Here is a 21,007-nt window from a genome sequence, read left to right as displayed (position 1 = left end):
AGTCCATAAGTGGGAGCTTTCAACCTTAAAGGAGAGAGTTAATTGCTTGTAACATTGAAGCTGCACTAGTATCGTCTCATTAAAATGTGTAAAGACATTAGATGCCCCCACACAAATAAGTTTGCCCATCCCCCGCCTCCTGTGAAGTTAGCACCTCTCCCAACATTTGAAGGGTTAACCCCCCGAAATGTACATTTTGTTGCACCCCTGAACGCAAGCACACACACCATTCACCATTTACACACATGCACACCCAGCCATCCATAGATTTAAGTGTGCACCCTTTCACTATACACTCACACACGCACACGTCACGGGGTTGAGGGAAGCCCTATTACTACAAAAAGAAATGTTTTTTTTTTTTTAAGTCACTCTGAATTCATAAAGAAATTATTTCTGTTAAGGACCAAACCATAACGGAAATAATTTCTTCATGAATGCAGAGTGACTTCAAAAATAAACTTTCTTTTTTTAAGTCATGGGGCTCCCCCCACCCTATGAGATGGATGCCTCCAGCCTAGGGTCTTCCATGGCATGGAGTCGGGCGATCCCTCAGACTTCAAAAAGAATGTTTCTTTTTGTAGACATTCGGCCTTCATAAAGACATTCGTTCTGTTACAGAAATAATTTCTTTATGAATGCAAAGTGAAACAAAAAAGATTTTCTTTTTTTTTTAATAAAAAAAAATATAGCATCTTTTTCTCTAAGTGGGGCCCCATCCCAGGGCATGTGCTGGTGGGGCCCACTACACTGCGGGGGCCCCTATTACGCCAGTGCCCGATGGTTCGGCAGCATAACACGTTTCGCAACTTGCCTGTCGCTTGATCACATCAACTACCTATTCCACCCGTGAGTATTTAAAGGAAGAGTAACAAGTGAAAGATATAGTGAACATCGTCGAGGGACTTCTGCCGCAGAGATTTTGCTAGCAGCCATATTACATGTGCCCCGAGCTGGTAAACATTTCCAAGCTCATGTGTGGTTCTAGTCTTGCAAAGCACTGTGCGATAGCGCACATCAGAGCATGATATGATATGATATGGCATTTATAACGCGCCTATACTCAAGTGTTTCAAGGCGCGACGAGGCAAGGGAGGAGAACAAAGGGAGGACAGACAACGATCCTACTAGGCCAGGTGTCATTCAGATCGTGCAAGTGCGTGGGAAGGGGGCAATAGACAGTGAAGCACATGGGAATAGATAATAACAATAAGTAACGGCCAGTATGTGGCAAGTGCATGGGTAAGTGCAGACATCAGGTGTCAGGGCTGGTAGGGGACTGTGGGGATACAGAACAGTTCCCAAGTGCCGGGATTGCCAGGCGGGCAGTGCAGGTGTGTGACTCTGGCAGGGGAGGGATCTGGGCCCGAGATCAGAGGGTGTCCAGGTAGCCAGTGCAGTTATGGTTACAGCCAGGAGGTCAGCAGAGGAGAGGAGGTATTGAGGCCCCAAGCCCCAGAAGACCTTGTGGACGATGCAGGTCATTACCTTTCATTTATCCTGTAGCCTGAGGTGTCACCCCCGCATATTTAATATTGGTCATGCGATAGGATGGAGCACCCACAATGATGCGTGTATAAGTACAACGTTTGTCCGGCTAAACCATTAAGCTTCGACAGATCTAGCCCATCGAATGTACGGTGAGGCATCTCTCAGTGCTTATGACTCATTCTGTACAAAAGGCACCTGAACTGGCTGCTGCTGCATCACCAATGCCCAAAAATAATAGTAAGGTGCATAATGCTATGACGCGTGCACCGTGATGTCATACCTGAGTAGATGAAACAGAGGCATAATGCCCCCCTATATGCAAAGGACTGGAGCATCACACTAAGTGATTTCTCCTCGTATGCATGCTGCTCTCGCATACACAATGCTAGGTGCCATGCATCATATAAATGAATGGTAGTGCATCGACATTTCGAAAGCGAGCACGGCACCGATAGCAACTGTTAAACACCAATCATTCAACAGTAAAGTGCATACATTATGGAAATAGACTACTAGTGCCTGTCCTCTATGAGAACAAAACGGCATCAACATGAGCTGTCAAGCAACCACCGTACGTGCAATGCAATGCTAGCTAGGGTTGTTAACAACGGGACATGCTTCTGATGCAGAAGGTCCTCTAAAGTACACAATGGGCCTCATTACGACCCAGGCGGTAAGTTACCGCCTGGGCCGTGACTTTACCACCATGGCGTAAACTACGTTTACGCCATGGTGGTTGGCGGACTTACCGCCCCATTCCGAGGTCGGCGGGGCGGTAAGTCCCCAATCCCCATTTACCCTTCCCCATTCTTGCCCCATAGGGCATAATGGGAGTGGGGAAGGCGTTAATTACGCCACCGTAAATTACGGTGGCGTAATTAACTCCATGGTCCCTTAGCGCCATGGATTTTAACACCTGCTAAAAGCAGGTGTTAAAAGCGCCATGGCGCTAAGGGACCTCGTAGTTGGCGGTAAGGGGTCGGCGCAGCTAACGCTGGCGTTAACCCCTTACCGCCAGGGTCGTAATGAGGCCCAATGCTGTGTAACAGATCGCATGATGATCAAGTGCTTATGTATTGCCGTATAGGAAACAAAACGCGCATGGGGTTATAACTAGCTAAAATAGTTAGCCACCAGGCATGCTCCTGATACAAATGCTCCTCTAAAGTGCATAATGCAGTGCAACATCTTGCATAACAATACAGTGCTAATGACTCACAATGTAGAAATCAGGCAAGCTCCTGATACAAAGGCTTCTCTAAAGTGCATAGCACTGTGCAATATTTTGCATAACAATAAAGTGCTAATGCTTCACCATGTTAATAACACAGAGGCACACCTTGCATGCCTATGATAAAATATTACGTCAGAGCTGCTGGAATGCTCCTCTAAAGTGTATAGTGCAGTGCAACAGATCGCATGATAATCATGTGCTGATGTATCACTGTTTAAATAACATAAAGAGCATGAGCTTATAGCTAGACAGAATAGTTTGCAATCAGGCATGCTTCTGATACAGATGCTCCTCTAAAGTGCATAGTGCTTTGCAACATATAGCATAAACATAAAGTGCTAATGCATTGCCATATCGAAAACACAAAGGCAAGAAACATATCAATGATATAGCTAGCTGACAAAAGTTGTACAAAGCAAGGCATAGTTGTTAGAGACAATTCTCCAAATTTGCTAATTTCCCTTACCTTTTGAGACCACCAGCAACTTTACTGGATTTCTAGGATTTGATTTTTTTTGACCTGGGAAGAGTGTGAGCCTTTTTTCCCACTCTTCCATGTATTTTATGTGTGTTTTACTTTTGTGTTCTTTGGTTATAGAGTTTTAAAACAACTCCATAGGCATCATCTTTTTCTGTGTGTCACACAGCACCTTCAGTGCAGTGGCACAGGGGTGTCTTTCAGACTCCCCAATGTTTAAATACCTTCTCTGGGACAGACTACCGTCTCCCAGAGCATGTAAAGTTAAATTGGATTTACTAGTCTTTTTAAATCTACTGACCCAGCACACACTATCTTCCTATAGAGTGCTGGATGGGTTGCCTAGCTCCCCCTGAGTCAAAACATTCATGTAACAGTCATGTGTTGCCTTTTCCTACTTTAAATGGCTGGTGGCAGTGGTTTAGATCAACTACCATGATTTTTGCCAACCGCTAACAACGGTAGCTAAAAATCGTGTCAGCCATGTTCTTCAATATGGCGCCCCAGACCTATCTATAAAAACAGACTACGGTCATCTTTTTTCGCCATTTCTTTTAGGAAAAGTCCTTCTTGTGTTTGGCTCTGAACGCCAAACGAGGTTTGGTCCCTTTGTTCATTGGCCTTTGGCAGGCTTCAGTGCTGAAGCCCTCCTCTGGAGCCTGTGTGTCTAGGGTGGACAGATGTGAGGGAGGTGCTTGAAACTCCCTTTGCTTAGTCTCCTAGGAGACCTGAATGCACTCTGGCATGATTGGCCGGCTGACTGTCTGGCAAAGACAGCCCCCCTGCTGTGTGAGTGTCAACAAGGCTGGAATGAATGGCAGAAAATTGTTTAAAATCAGGTCTCTGGGACTTGCAAAGCAGAGTGGACCACTGTAACGAAAGAACCGAAGACAAGCTGAAGGAAGAGGACTGCTGCAACTCCTGGACGACCGGTGAAGCCCTGCTGCAGGTCTGAATTGCCTGAAACTACAATCGACAAAGAAGCCCTTCAAGGTTAATTTCTTCCCTTGAGTTTGGTGGGAACAACCAAGTTGTAAGCCACCTGTCCACCGTGCCTGTGTGGTCGAATTTTCATTAGAGTGCTGTTGAAAACCGGATAGCCAGAGGGAAGGAAACCAGCGTGTGGTCTTTAAGGCACTCACACCTTAAACCAACCCTTTTTAAAGTATATGAAGTGCCATTTTGTTCCCACTTCATTGGAGAGATAAACTTGTTAATTTTCTTGCCGGTTGCGTATTTGTGATTTTTTAGTGTGTGATATTGAGCTGCTCTTGCTAGTGTAATGTTTTCTATCTGACTGAGTTAATAAATGTATATTCTTTTACCAAGAAAACTTGAGTCAGTGTTGTTTGAATCACTGTATTAGTTGGTCCTTTGTGTAACTTGTTCTACTGCTCACTTAAACTCTTGAGATAAGTCTGGCTGCTCAGCCATCGCTACCACTTTACTGTGTAGTACACAGTGACGTCATTTAGGGATCGCCAGAGGTCGCAATGGCGACCTCTGAGGTCTCCCTGGTGACCTCTGTGGTTTCGCTTTCGACCTCTAAAAAAAAAAGAAGAAAAAAAAAGCTTTTTTCTTTGTAATGCAAGCTCCTGGGCTGTGGCCAGCACCATGTGGCTCTTTACTTCTTGAGTGGCTGGTGAAGGGTCGTGTTCCATCGCTTCCTGGGATATCACTTCAGGGTGGGGTCAAATTACATCACTTCCTGTGATGTCATCAGGGGGTCAAGGGTTGTGTGATGTAATTTCCGCTACCCCTGGCATTTTGGTGAAATTACGTCGCTGGTACTACAGGCTTGTACCGAAGGTGAAATTGTGCTTACAATTGTAGTCCTAATTGCATGTAGTGTTCCCAAAGGCTAATCCATGTGATTCTGCCTAAAAATAGTGACATATGCCGAGCTGGAATATACCGGATCTGACAATTGTCACTCTCCATTCCATTGGTGACAAACAAAGAAACACCCAACCACTTCACCCAATACAGGGATCACAACGCAAACGTATAACCACAGTTACACTCCTATTCCTATACAAAAGCAAAAATAATGTGAGAAGAATGGAAAGAAAGAGAAAAAAGAAAAAAGAAAAGAACAAGAAAGCAACCCAGTCTAGACCAATGCCCAGGATAAAGTTTCCCCAAATACTAATAAAAAGAAATAAACCCCCATTCACTCCATCATAAGGGTATCAGTGATATCACTAAATAAGACTGAGTTACAAAATGTACGTAGTCAGGCAAGTAGCAAACAAACTATAGGTATCAGAGTCAAATAAAAATAAATACATTTGTAGGTGAGATGAGAGAAAGAAGAAAAAATGAATGAGCATCAATGTTAATGGAAAGCAGCATACTCAGCAACGAAATAACAGTAACAAGGCAACACTAACAACAGTGCAGTCAAGGGTATATCATTGTCCCAGAAATGTGTACAGCTCCTCATCAATTTTTATGTCCATTTGGGTATTTGCTCTCAAAGTCCAGGATGCATCATGTTCCTTGTTGTCTAAGGGCATGTTCTCTATCTCCTCCTCTTTGCTCAATTTCAATCCCATGAATGCCAAAGAAGCTGAAACCCTCCAGGGTGCCTCTGTGAAAATCAGCAATAGGGTAGTTTGTATTTTTCTTGATGATCGCTCTAACATGTTGCTGTATGCAGACTTTTAACTTGTACTTAGTGCTGCTGAGATACCATTTATTGCATGTGCATCGCAGGAAATATACCACAGAGTCAGACTTGCATGTGATTTTATTGACTATGGGAATAGTCTGTCTGAGTACTGGGTGTATGAAAGAACATCAATCACATGCTTATTGGCAAATCTTGCATCTGGTGCACTTAGAGAAACCTTTTCTCAGGTCCTGGAGCCATATCCTGTTTCCTTCATTTCTTTCTTGTCTCCTGAAGCTGTTGACAAGTGTATCCTTGTTTGAACGATTCCTTCTAAAACTAATATCTGGATTGACATTCAGTCTGTTGAGTAAATCAGTGTCAGCCAACAGAATCTTCCATAGATTGGGCTTCAGTGCTGAACGTGAGTATGAGTCGTGTAGCTGCTTTCTCCTTATCAGACTTCTTTGTTGTGCTTGGTATCGTAAGGTTACATAGGCGTGCTTTAATATATGTTCTTTTTACGACTCTCTTGGGGTAATACTGGTGTTGGAATCCTCCATACCGTTAATTTTTCTGTCCTTATCAAAGACTTCCAAAGTGGAGCATTTCCTCCAAAGTCTAATACATATCCCACAAGGGACATTTCATATTAGGCTCTTGGCATGCCTGCTCAGCTCATGTAGTGGTGCGTGTGAGCCCTTAGGTTTCCTAAGTAACTCACTGGTGAGTTTATGATCCACAACTCTCAAGTTCACATCAAGATATGTGATAAAAGAGTGACTGTGTGTTTCAGTGAATCCTACATTTTTATTGTGGACATTGAGTGACTTCAGAAAATCTGTCCATTCTAGCTCTGTCCCTTTCCAGATGATAAAGAGGTTGTCAATATATCGGAGCCATATTATGATATTTTCTGTTATGGCTTCATTTTGATCTGTCCATATGTCACATTTCTCCCAGAACCCATTTGTCAGATTGGCATAGTTAGGCGTGAAAGTCATGCCCATGGCAGTACCCTGTAGCTGTCTGAAGTATTTGTCATTAAACATGAACACATTATTGGTAAGATACAGATCTATCATTCCAAGGACCATTTATGTCTGTTGTAGATGATTAAGGGACCTTGTGTTAAGGTAATATTCGCAAGCACTTTTACCAAATTCATGTCCTATAAAGATGCAACATCCATGGTCGCCAAGATATAATTGTTCATCAATATGAGTGAGAACATCAGTGGTAACCCTTAAGTATGAAGGTAGAGAAGAAACACATGGGAAAAGTACTTCATCAATGTATTTAGACATATTTTCAAGGAGAGAACCGGTCAATGTCACGATGGGTCTGCCTAAAGGTTTGGTAATGTTCTTGTGTATCTTTGGGAGAAAATAAATGGTGGGCATGATGGAATTTCTTAGTAAAAAGAAATCTGCAATTTTCTTCTATAAGAATACCTGTATTCTCCCATTCCATAATGAATGCTTCACCTATGTCTCGCGGTCTTGAATGGCGTTTGAAGTGATTCTTTCGTATTATTTAGTGTCACTGAGTTGTTTGTCGGCTTCTTTGATGTAATCACACTTATTCATTATTACTTTGTCATGTCCTTTATCTGAACGCTTAATGATGCAATTAGGTAAATCATGTAGTTCCTCATGGGCAATTTTGTTAGCCAATGACATATTATCATGAGAATTTATCTTTTTGTTTGAACGTATGTTTTTAAGATCCTCAATGACAAGCATATGAAATTCCTCCATGTTACTGCCAAATGGAGCTGTCGGATTGAATCTGGACTTGGGTTTCAATTGACTTTTGGTAGTCCAGTCATTATTGATATCCAATGAAGCAAAGTCAGCCATATCATTTTCTGTAGCTGCATCCAATCCTTTTTCCAATCCCACTAGAGTTGATAAGGTGTCAAGTTCCCCTATTGTGATGTCAGTTCTCCCCTTTGCTGATAATGTCACAGGTTTCACATAGGTGTTGGTTGCAAATAACTTTGATAGTCATACTTTTCGTATGAAGTGGTCGAAGTCTATACGTGTTTGAACATAGTCATAGTGTGCTGTGCGGCAGACGTTAAGCCCAGACTCAAAACTATTTGTTGGTTATCAGTAATGGTATGGTCAGATAGATTTTGTAATCTTCATCTGGCTGTTCTTCTCTGTAAGGGAATTATCTACTTGCAGGAGCGTAGCAATCTGCCCGATATGTTGCTTGTTGCATTTCCTGCCCCTCTACCCCCTCCTCATTTTTTTCCTCCTCCTCTTCCTCGTCCCAGTATGGAATTTCCTCCTCTTCCTTGTTTTTGTGTTCTGCCATCTTGACGTAACAGACACATTTCATCTAAAAAATGTTGCTGAATACAGGGTTTCTCCTTCTCACTTCCAGTGACCTCTGATTCAGAAGTTGACGCAGTATCGCTTAACATGTTCTCGTTGTCTCGAGTTGGTCCTGTGGGTTTGCTCATGGCTGTGAGTCGCAATTGATCAAAGTTTCGGGCAAATGTGTATACACATCCATTCTCATAGTCCTTTTTATCGCGTAAAAACTTTCGCTGTTTTCTAAGTGTGATTTCTTCCTCATGACTTAAAAGATTTTTCTCCATATTTGTTCTCTATTTCTTTCCTGCCTCTCTCTCATGTATAATTTTTAATTTAGCTTCTATGTCTGCCATTTTAAGCAATATCTTCTCACGATCACCACCAGCGTATTTCACCAACAAAGAAAGGTTTTGGAGCAGCTATTAGTGACATTGCCCATTGCTTCAACATCTCCTGATCTTGCTCTTCAAATGAGGGGATTTTAAGTATACTCAACCCTCGTGGTATCCTCCCTAGATCACCATTTACTCACTTCTTTTTTTGGGAGTTTCTCAAGTTCCTTTAATAGTGTGATTTCATTGTTGTTGGACACAGCTGTTGCAGTGATACTATTGATCTTTTTAGCAGTTAGGATTTAATTAAAAAGTGAGTTAGGTTGTGCTTTTCTAGTTGCTTCTCTATTTGCTTGGGAACTCGTCATGGTGCACCCTGTGGTTAGTATCATGGCTGGCTCTTCTTTTCAGGTTGCAGATAACATCTTTCTGCATCAGAAAAGCTCTCACAGATCTCAGAGATTCTCTCTCTGCTCTGTGTTGGGCGAGTATAGCTACCATTCCAACTGGACTAGCATCCACAGTCACTTCCATACAGAGAGATGGGAGAAAATCGCCAACATGTTCGCCCAAAGTAGGGGGTGAATCATGGAATTATTTGCGCCGAAAAATTAGGATTTGTGCACCATTTTGCCCACAAATCCCTGTTTAACAAATGGGGATTTATGGGCAGAATGGCACACAAATCCCCGTTTTTCGGCGCAAATAATTCCATGAATCAGCCCCTTAATGTCCTGTTTCATTTGTTCAAACGCCTCTTCACACAGAGAAGACCATTGAGATGTTTCAACTAGCTTGGTGAGTTCCCTTAGTGGTGCGCTTGTGGTAGCAAAGTCTTTGATGTGCCTGCTTCAGTAGCTGGCCATTCCCAGAAAGGAACGGACATCACTTATGTTTTTGGATGCTGAGATTTCTGAGCTGTCATTTTTCCAAGACCCAACCTCATTCCCTTTTGAGAGAATATAGATCAGAAGAATTTAGGATGGGATTTATGAAACACACATTTTCAGCATTGAGGGTCAGTTCTGTTTCCACCAATGCAGCATGAACTTGCAATAATGCATGATCATGCTGTTCTAGCATAGACCCAAAGATCAGAATGTCATCACTGTGCTGCATCACTCTCTGAATGTTTTCTTGAAATATCTCGGCAGTCAAGGAAATGCCAAAGCTTAGGCGCTTGTATTGAAGCAAACCTAAATGCATGGAGAATATAGTTATGTACCTTTACCTTAACTGCACGTCCAGCTCTATCTTTGCCGAGATCGAGCTTCGAGAAAAATCATGCTCCATTCAGTAAACTTATCATGTCATCCAGATGCATCCCTTGATGCCTTTTTCTTCCAGTATCTTTCTTCACGAAACTGATGTCGACACAGACACTAATGTCATTCCCTGTACCTTTCTTTGGAACAGCTACTATATGTGACACCGAGGGAGTGGGGCTAGAGGCAGGTTCAATGATGTCACACACCAGAAAGCAGGTAATTTCTTTCTCCACATGTGAAAGGAGATGAATGGGTATTCTTCGAGGATGCTGTGCTACTGGTGCAACCTAGTCATTGATGTGAAGCTTTACTGGATCACCTCTGAGACGTCCCAAACCATGGAAGACAGAAGGAAATTGGTGCACTATGGGTTGAGAGGGTTGCATGCCATACATCACAACTGCATCATTCATGACTACGGCTGTTGCACATTCTAGGAGATTGCTCCCATGGACATCATCTCAACAAGAACTTCATATTGCAACATTCTTTCTTTGTACTGGAGAGTGGTTTAGAAATTGGTATGATTGAATACTGAGCCCTTTGCGGCCCACTGAAAAGCTTTCTGTTCGAACGGCACTAAGCGTGGTGGTTTGACCATCTTATTTAACTCAAAGATGGACATAATGTTTAGTGTTTCACCCATGTCTATGACAAATATTGCCGTATGATCACCTACCAGCACGTTCACATCACGTCCATGGGAATTCACCAGGTTGGACATCATGTAAGCATGGTCTTCGCACTCACATTGTCAGACAATGCGGGTGATGGAGGATGACCTGTCACATGACAAACATGACTCATCAGTTCTCTTCTGGCATTTGCATCATGCCTTGCAAGTATCAAATTAAATACATTTGCTAGGTGATTTATCTTGTCACTGTTGCTGCATTTTCGTCCTAATGCAGGACACAACATGTTTTCTTCGTGCAGTAACGGCAGACCACATCTATAATATTTGCCTCTGGTATGCCTGTGACAACTAAATCCTCTATGGTGCTTTGTTCACATATTTATCCATTATCGAGTGGGAGATCTGATTGAGCAGCTCACCTTTTGGTTCCTTGCCTGCTTCTGTATGGGTTGCATGTGACTCAGCCATGGCTTCTGTTATGGCCATCAAGAGAATAGTTGCTAGCGGAAGTGGCTCCCTCAATACTGTTTTCTCGAAAGGAGGATTATAGACACCCACCTATGATCCAATTCCAAAAAGCTTCCTCATTCAAGTGGTAAAAATCACTGTGAGACACCAACTTGCAAAGCCTTGTCGAAAACATGTCTATTCATTCTCCTAGAGACTGAGGGGCTGATTAATGGAATTATGTGCGGCGAAAAACGAGCTTTTGTGCGCCATTCTGCTCGCAAATCCCTAGTGAAACGGGGATTTGCGGGCAGAGTGGCGCACAAAGCACATTTTTCGGCACTCATAATTCCATGAATCAGCCCCTGAGTGCATACTTCTACCCGCAAAGGAAGATTGATAATGAAAGGCACACCTTTAACACTGCATGTCAGAGATACTTTCAGTCCTTTGTACGAGTCAATCTGATCTGGTGGGAGAGTAGGGATGAGATCTTCAACTTTTTCCCCTACTAGAATGATCAGAAGTCGCCTGGCAAACTTATATGATGCCTTCTGATTGCATACGTCTAGGTAGTTTTCAACCCGTCTCAATCAGCGCTCCCAGGGCGGACCCAGTCCCTGCTGGTCTGATATATCGAAGGGTGTGGATCGACGAAATTGCGCTGCATTTGTCAGCTCAGCACTGGCATTTTCATTGTCTGACATCGTTAGTGTATTCTCTAGAGTGCAATGCATGAGACATGTGTCCAGAGTGTCTAGAATGGTTGCTGCATGCGTGCCATACAGGCGTGATGGCACGGGTATTTGTACTCACTTCTCTCTTCTCTTTCAGAATTTGTGATCTGCTCGGTGTGCGTCATGATTATTTATTGGCCCAAATATGCTTTTTATATCCAGAAAATACCATGTACGTCGCCAGTGTGTGGTATCTGTTGGATTCCTGTTTCCGGCCGAGGCGTCGGCAGGAAGCAGGGAGGATAGGCCTGGGCATGTAGGCCTCGCTGCACAGCTCCACGAGGAGCAGTAAAGACACGGACACCTTCGTGCTGCTCTGATGCCCCGGAACTGCCTCTGTGGAGCGGGGCGGAGCCTTTATTCAGATGCCTTGCGTCACCACGTAGCAGGGCCCAAGGCGGATATAACATTCCTCCTTTATTTTAAACTGAACAAAAACAATCAAACATTTCTCAGCCAACAGGGCTTGCCCCCTTTTTCTTTAGTCCCTCCAATGGGGTTCTCTACCATTCATAGTCTCTGAGTCTGGCGGGAGGCCGGGTTACAGTTCTTAGACCATACTGCCTGCCCCTGGGTTCAAAGCCCTGTCTCCCCTCGGGTTGCTCACCTTCGCTGTTCTGCTCACCCAGTTCTGGTTCACTCGGTGGTTCTTCTGTTCCGTCGTCTCCGATTTCTCCATTGTCTAGATGTTCCTGTCCCTCATCCCTCGGCAGATCCTCTCCTTCCTCCGGGGGACATTCGCCATCTCTCCACAGATTCTTTGGCACTGCCTTGAACCATGACGTATTTCTCGTCACTTCTATTTGCCCCCTCTTGGCGGTTATCATGGTGCCTTGTCATCTGCTTATTGTCCATGGAGCAGTGTCATATCGGGTGTCCAATTTTGATCTGGATGGATTCCTCACCATGACCACTTGATCACTGACTCGGTGGTCGGACTGCCTGGCGTTCCTCTTGTTGCTCATGTGAGCGTTCACCCCTGTTCTTCTTCGTTCGGTGTGCTCATGGTTGAACATGTCTGTGCTACTGTTCGGATGGTGTAGCATGGAGGAGTTAATGATTGTGCCATACATTAGGTCTGCCGGCGGTATTCCTGTTGTGCTGTGGGGTGTGACTCTGTAGTTCCGTAGGAATCGGTATAGGTCCACCTGCCATGGGCTAGCATTGACACGCGACAGGCGTAACACCTTGTTTACTGTTCGCATGAAGCGTTCCACGTCACCATTTGCCTGTGGCCATCTCGGCATTATATGGTGGTAACGGATATTCAGTTCCATGAGGTATTTGTTGATTTCTTCTCCTTGGAAAGGCTGGCCATTGTCGCTCCTGATGCTCCTTGGTAGGCCATGGGTTGCGAACATCTTTTCGATCGCAGGTATTACCACTTCTGCTGCCGTGGAATTGACGATCTCGACCTCCGGGTACCTGGATTGGTCATCAATCGCCACCAGTAGGTGGGTGCCTTCCTGTATTTTGCAGGTCTATGCTTATGGCATCCCATCTTGCGGACCCTCGCACCACCGATTGAATGGGCTGCGGATTGGGCGGAAGCCCCGTTATTTGGCATGGGAGGCAGGTCTTGACAAGCCGCTCAACTTTTCCGTCAATTTGGGGGAACCAGACGCAGTGTCGTATCCGGGCTTTTGTCCTTACAATACCCTGGTGTCCTTCATGTGCCAATGCCACTATTTTGTCCTGTAGGCCTGGAGGGATGATGATTCAGGTTCCTCGTAGGATAAGCCCTTCTTCCATGATGGAGAGGTCCTGCCGGACTGCAAATATTCCTGTGAGGAATTCTTTGGCTTCTGTTGTCCTATTGTGGGTGTTCCGAAGGAACGACTTCCATTCCCCGGAGATAATCGTGTCCTTTACCAAGTCGCAGCATGGGTCACTTTGCGTGGCCTCTACTATGTCTTCCAGTCTGATTTCTCGTGGCTTCATGGTGTGTATTACCTGGCAGATGTGCTCTTCCATCTCTTCCGCCACGTGTATTTCCCTCGGTGTTGCCTCTTTTGGGTGTTTCAACAGGAAGTCCGCCGGGTTGCCACTGCCTGGCTGATATGACAGTTCGAAATCGTATTGTTGCAGATGTAGTAGCCACTTGGCAATCCTGGCAGAGGGGTGAGATGAGGTGCCCATAAAGATTGGGAGCAGTGGTTTGTGGTCTGTGTGTGTTTTGAATTTCCTGCCGTACAGATACAAATGGAAATGGCGGCAGCCCCATAGTACAGCTATCGCCTCTTTATCGATGTGGGAGCATCGTTGCTCCATCGGTGTCAATGCTCTGGATGCATAGGCAATCGGCACCGACTCTCCCGTTTTTTCTACCTGTATGAGAATGGCCCCTAGACCCACGGGGCTGGCGTCCACGTACAGTTCGGTCGGTAGGGTAGGTTCGTAGTAGGCCACGGTGGTGTCTGCCGATAGTGAAGCCTTGATGCTCTCGAATATCTCTTGGCATGTGTGCCCCCACTCCCACTTTGTGCTGACTTTTGTGAGTTCACGAAGAGGTTCCGAAAGTGTGGCCAAGTTTGGGATAAACCTTCCACAGTAGGTGGCCATGCCTAGGAAACTGCGCACCTCCGTCGGTGTCGTGACGGGAGTGGCAGCTTGGATGTCCGCCACCTTTTGGGGGTCCACCAAGATACTGGTGCTATTGAACGTGTATCCAAATAACAAGATTTCCTCCTTCAGGAAGTCACATTTTTCTTTGTGTATCGTCAGACCCACAGACTCCAACCTGCTGAGTAGCATGTGGAGCCTTCGCATATGTTCTTCTTTGTTGCCTGCATGAATTAGAATGTCATCGCTGACGTTTAAGACTCCTGGGATGTCACGGATCACCTCCTGTATTGTTTGTTGGAAGACCTCAGGTGCCGAGGAGATCCCGAAGCTGAGGCGCTTGTACCTGCATAGGCCGATGTGGGTTGAGAATGTCGTAATGTACCAGGAGTCCCGGTGTAGTTTTAGCTGGTGATATCCGGCCTTCAGATCAACCTTAGAGAATATTTTGGATCCAGTGAGGTCTCCCACGATTTCTTCGAGGGTCGGGGTGATGTGGTTCTCCCTTTTTATCTCTGCATTGGGGAGGCACATGTCTATGCATATCCAAACCTTCTCTGGTTGTTTGGGCTTCTTGGTAACAACCATGGGAGAGACCCATGAAGTGGGCAAAGTGACTTCATCGATGATGCCCACTTTTTCCAGTGCCCTTAGTTCCTGTTCCACTTGGCTGTGTATGTGAAACAGCGTCCTCCTGTGTCACACTGCTCTCGGCTGGACTGATTCATCGATGTGTAACTTGATTGACTTCCCTTTTAGGCATCCGATTTCCCTAAGAAGGTTCGGGTATCTCTCTAATACGTTGTCGATCTCTTGTGTGTCAGTCACTTCACAAATGAAACTTATCAGCCCCAGGTCCTCTGCAGCATCTCCACTCAGGAGGAATTAGATGCCTGCATTCACCACGAAGATTTTTGACTGCAGTGATTTTTCCCCTTGGCTGATGTCGGTTCGGAATCTGCCTACTATGGGCAGTGGGTTCTTGCACCCGTATGCAAACAGTAACGTGTCTGTTGCTTTCAGGGTCGGTTGGGGCTGTAGTTTTCTGAACATAGTCAGTGGCATTACGTTCACGGATGAGCCTGTGTCTATAGTCATTAGTATGTTCTGGCCCTGGATCGCTACCTGGCATTTGCGTCTTCTCAGCTTCCTTTTCGGTGTGGTGTTTCCGTTGTTGAGAGCTGACAACAGGTAGACTTTCTTCCATTTCTTCCAATGTTCATTTGCAGCTTCCTGTTGGATGTGTGCTGTGTCATCCCCTTCTTCCTCTGTGGAGGAGTTTGTGGTCTCGACGTTTCGGGCACTGGCCTGTTTCTTTTTCTTTCCTGTGCTCTTGTCTTGGGATGCTTGCGGTGGTTGCTGTGGTGCTCCTGACGACCTGCATACTTTGGCATAGTGGTCTTTTCTGCCACACGCGCTGCATGTTGCTCCTTGAGCCGGGCAGTTGCGTTGTCCGTGGCGAGGCCCTCTGCACCACCCACATTCGTGGGTCCCGGGGTCTGGTGTTGCCATTTGGGATGCTTGTTGTAACCACTGGCCTCCTCCCTCGTGAATTGGCGATTCGTGATTTGGGCACAGTTGCTGATGTGAGGGCCGGCTGTAGTTTCTGTAGGGTCGTGCCCATGTGTGCCACCCTGGCGTGAGCCAATTCCCTCTGGCAGCCCAGTTCAAGGATTTGTGTCAGGGATATCCCCTTCTCGCTCAGCATCATCCTCCTCAGCTTTTCTGATTGAATTCCGTTTATGAGTTGGCGTCGGATCTTCTTCTCTACGTCCGTGAACTCAAATGAGATTGCTAGCTTCCGTAGTCTGGTGTGGTAGGCATCCAGCGTTTCCTCTTCCATCTGGATGGTTGTGCAGAAAATAAATGTCTCATAATCCGGATTGAGCTGGGGCATGAAATGGGCCGTCACGGCGTCCTTCGTTTGCTGGTAGACGTCAATGCCATCCGTGATTGCCAGTGAATTGAAGATGCGTAATACCTCATCCCCCACATTCAGTAGTAGGTGTGACCTCATTTCTCTCAATGTGGTAATGCCCTTGCATTCCATTGCCATCTCAAACTTTTGCAACCACAACTGCCATCATGGGCCAACCGATGACAGGTCAGTATATGGGTCAAAAGGATAGAGTGCAATGGTCGAACCACCTTGTGGGCGGGCCTGCGGCGTTGACAGTAACAGGTTCGCAACCAATTTGGACGGCATGCCGGCCCTGTGGGTGGATGTGCCTGACACCATGTTTAAAGTCAATACGCACGTGTGGCAACCGTTCTCTCACCTTGTGGTGCTCCTGGGAGTGTCCTTGTTTCCTCTGTGTGCTCCCATGTTGGGGTAGATGGTTCTCCTTCTCCCCATCCAAAACTCCCACTGCGTGGCGCGGATGCTTCCTGGAGGTGTTTTGCAGCGTGGCTGGGATTTGTTGATGTATGAGAGGAATTATAGTTTTGAGAGAGACAGTAAATTTTTTTTTTTTTTTTGGGTGGGGGTTTGTGTGCCCCCACCATGTTTCCAAAAATGTCACCCGATTCAGGTTCTTCAATGACTGGCCGGCGGCGTTACGCGTGCCGTCGTGTTCGCTTCCTCGTCGCTAGTGTTGGATCCCTGTTTCCGGCCGAGGCGTCGGCGCTAAGCAGGGAGAATAGGCCCGGGCATGTAGGCCTCGCTGCGCAGCTCTGCGAGGAGCAGTACAGAAACGCACACGTGCGTGCTGCTCTGGTGCCCCGGAACTGCCTCTGTGGAGTGGGGGCGGGGCATTTATTCAGATGCCTTTCGTCACCGCATAGCGTGACGCAAGGCGGATATAACAGTATCCTGGTACATTCAGAGGGTACAATATAGGGGGGAACACAGAGACACAGAGCCAGTGTTACAGTGAACTTTCTTTAAGAGCGGCAACTGGCCCTCACAGTACTTATCCCCAGAGCATGTGCTGCGGCACTCTCCCTATTGGCTCACCAGTCATGAGCCAGCCATAGCTGGATGAGGTTAACCCTTGAAGCACCAGGATACGACAATGGCCTTTATGGCTATAGACGATGTTTTCACTGTCAGAGCATTCAGATGTAGGCCCAAAATTCCAAAGGCAAATGGGATAGCTATCATCTTCTCTGTCGACTCTCGTGCCATTTTCCAAAACCTCTCCCACTGACAATAAGACATAGAACAAGGTTTTTCCCACCTACAAACCTCACAGTGACCCTGATGTTCCTAAACAAACAATGTACCATCAAAGCCTTCAATATGCACATTATATGCGGACATGATACACCAACTTTTGGGCCAAACACTAGAGCTTGATTAAAAGTGCAGTGATTGTTGGAAAACACCTAGTAATTGCCATTACTGGGTGTTTACCACTCTGCCAAATTATTCGGTTCATTTTGCAAACTCATTTTACTGGCTGGTTTTGTATCGCTGATTTTACTGCCAAGAAAATATAGTACTGTGTGCTGAAAATGACTGGGCCTTGAATTAGCACATGTGGTACTTACCTGACCCACAAGGAGTCTTATGAGTCCTCAAAATGGCGAATAAGGGCAGGGTCTGCATGACCTGTAATCACGGCCTTCTAAAAATGAACACATGCGATAATAGTAAAAAACGTTTGAAAGTATTGCCGGGTGTAATACTTCCAAACCGTCTTTGTTGGCCTACTGGTCCAACCAAATGATAATCACTGACACTTTGGGAAAAGCTTGAGGAAGTTAATGTTAGTGCACCAAATACTACACCTCCAGTTCCCTGCCCATCTTCTGGCATGCCATTTTTTGCCCATGATGGCGTTGAAGCAAATGTGCCCTGACACACCTGTGAACATTTCCAGTTGAACACTTTCAGTCTTAGGGACACCTTGTTGCACTAAATCCAGAACTCCTGCCGTACGTCAGTTCATCCTTCATCCCTTTTCTCAATCAGCCAAAATCATGCTTGTGTTATACTCAAAACGTGGTCCTACACATTCATCGCAAAATGAATCTACCCATCAGTATTACTGTGGAGGCATAATGTAGCTGCTCTATATGGGACTGCACTGCTCCTCTAAAGACAGTTATTTTGCTTTGGCCGCCGATAACGGTGGTGACTAAGCCATGATGTTCAGCGCTGTTCCCTCCTTCGACTCTTACTATCTTGGTCATGTTTCTGAAACCATCCGTGAGACCAGAGCATCTGTCCTCGTCCTCAGTCCCCACCAACAGGAAGTCATCAAGATAGTGTAAGACTGCCTTGAGTCCACTCTCCGTCTCACATAGCCATTGTGAAAAGGTACTGAATTGCTCAAACACAGCACATGAATGTGTGCACCCGACTGGCAAACTGTGGTCATAATCATATTCTCCGTTGCATATGAAACCAAAAACAGGTAGATCTCTGGGGAAATGCTAGCAGCCTAAAAGCTGATTGTATACAATAATACCAACACTATTTTAATAAATAGCAACCTCTCAATAATTCACTTCACTTCATTCACTCACACTTGTTCATAAAGTGCTTACTTGTGTAGGGGAGGATAGGTCAATAGGACCCCCCCTCCCACTGCATCTCCTACCCTGGTGAAGACTCATGACTCGTCGGCAGCCCACTGGCCCCCGGGCCCAGGCGGCAGGGCGGCTGCAGACCGACATGTGAGGCTGCACCACCACGTTATGTGGCAGAACACAGACGCCATCTTGTACTAAGCCAACTCCATTTTGCTAGAAACGTTCAGATCTAACCCAGGCAGAGCCATCGTGCACACTGAAAGCTGGAGCTTGACCCCCACTCGACCGCGCTCACAGAGGCCCACACTTCCCCCACCCCCCCGCTGCATGGCAGATCCGCTGAGGACTTGTTCTCACGAGCCGCCAGACACGAACAAACAACAAAATAAAACACTTTAGCTGTTAACCTTCCGCAGTACATCATTGCCCCAGCCATGAACGGGAACATTAGGAAGTAACTGAAACCAGCCCAAAACCTGCGTGCCCTGACCCTGTACCAAGCCCCCAGTGTTAGACTGTGTGGCGCCCTACACCCCTGCCTACCCCGAAAACTCTTGTAATGTGTAGAAACCATTTATGTAATATGTGTCGTGTTGACTAACGTTCGCTGCTAACGTAAAGAAGAATGGGTAAAGAGTAATATGAAACGGTTATTGTTTATAATGTGAAGATGTACGAAGACCGGCTAACTGATGACAATATGCAATAACATGTGTTGCCCTCTTTACTCATACACCTGGATAACACTACCTCATGTTCGAATGTCAACTATAGATGTGAATTGTTGTGCTAAAGGGTACAGCCCCCAGTTAGTATCCCTTCTAATGAAAATGCATTCAAATCATCTTAGAGACCCCATGTGTTGTTATTCGCCCCTCACCCAAGGGACAATACACCGCCTTGTGCAGGATGCCGCACACAGAGCTGCAAGGCCATCTCCCCCTCCTCCCGCCCAGGCCCTCCGGAGATAGCTGGTGTTCAAACAGCACAGCCTCGCCTCCCCTCCCGACCCTGCTGGACCCATTTCAAGCAACCGCCTCCCCCATGTCAGAGGCCGCCACAGCCTGCCTCCATGACTTACGAGCTACCTGGTCCTAAATCCCACCGTCTCTCAGGCACTAGTCACATGCCCTCCACGGGCCAGTGGTATCTCCGCCGACCCCAAGTTAATGGCCCTTAAAAGGAGGACGCCCACCCTTGTGCCAACAGATCATAATACCATCCCTCACCAAATCTACCAAGACAGGGTGGTCGAGTAACCCCTCCAATGCCCTTGACTATGCACATGAGACCAGATTGTTTGAACCAAAGGTGTCCTCACAACTGATGTATGAGATGCTTCAGATTGCATATCAATGTTCCTGTCTGCGTATTGATCTAAGGTCAGTGCTTATCAGAAGTACAAACCATCGGAAGCATTAAGTGTGACGAATGGGTGTGAATGTGTGGCCAAAAGGGCAAATGTCAGTTTAGTTACCAATCATCGCTACAAGGCATGTCCGGCCCGGCACATCATCCTGATGAGCCCAGCTGACCTACCAACCCCACGTGGTGCAGCACCAAAGTCAGCCAATCTTGGAGGAGCAACTCTCTACTGTGTATACCCCCTACACATCACCACCCAATCCCCACGATTATGTGTCCCCTATAGCTTGTGTCACCCATGACGTGTTCTGTAAATAAGAAGAAAGTCAAAACATAAGAACCAATGTGTCATTTCTCCTTTGATCCTTCTCTCTTAAATTCTCCATCTTCCCATTTTAAAAAACAAGAGGTCATCCAGACCATGGACCAAATAGGTACTTGGTAACTCATATAAATTTAAAAATATTTTATTTTATATTTATATATATACATATATATATATATATATATTACATGGCCACGGTAGTGTAGTTATGGTTAAGTTGCTGTTTCCATAGGAAGAGCACCTTTTGGGTGGCTTATAACTTCGCTCTCCCTGGACGGATCCTCACCAAACTTTGCAAAAAAAGTATTTGGGTCACTCTGAACTGTTTGGTGAGGATTCGTCCAGGGGGGGGCAAAGTTATAGGGGGGTCCCAAAACTTTTTTTTTTCCCATTCAGACTGAATGGGAAAAAAAATTTGCTCGCGCCTACAGCCCAAACCGCTGGACGGATTTCCACCAAATTTGGACCAGGAGCAGCGGCTTGGTCCCGAAAGGGTGCTTTTGCAAATTTGGTGAAAATCCGTCCAGTAGTTTTTTTTAAAATGACCAAAAAGTAGGTAAAAAAAAATTAGTGATATCTGTGTTCGGTTCGCGGACACACTTCCCTGTTCGCTCCGCGGACAGCGTCCTGATTGGCCAATCGTCTTGCGTGATGTTCGCGGACATGCAACGTGTTCGCTGATTGGAGGGCGTGGAGCGTGAAGCGCATCAG

The sequence above is a fragment of the Ambystoma mexicanum genome, chromosome 2p, assembly GCF_040938575.1.
Source record: "Ambystoma mexicanum isolate Mex_15411 chromosome 2p, UKY_AmexF1_1, whole genome shotgun sequence".
Lineage (NCBI taxonomy): Eukaryota > Metazoa > Chordata > Amphibia > Caudata > Ambystomatidae > Ambystoma > Ambystoma mexicanum.
Note: the sequence above shows the minus strand (reverse complement) of the source record.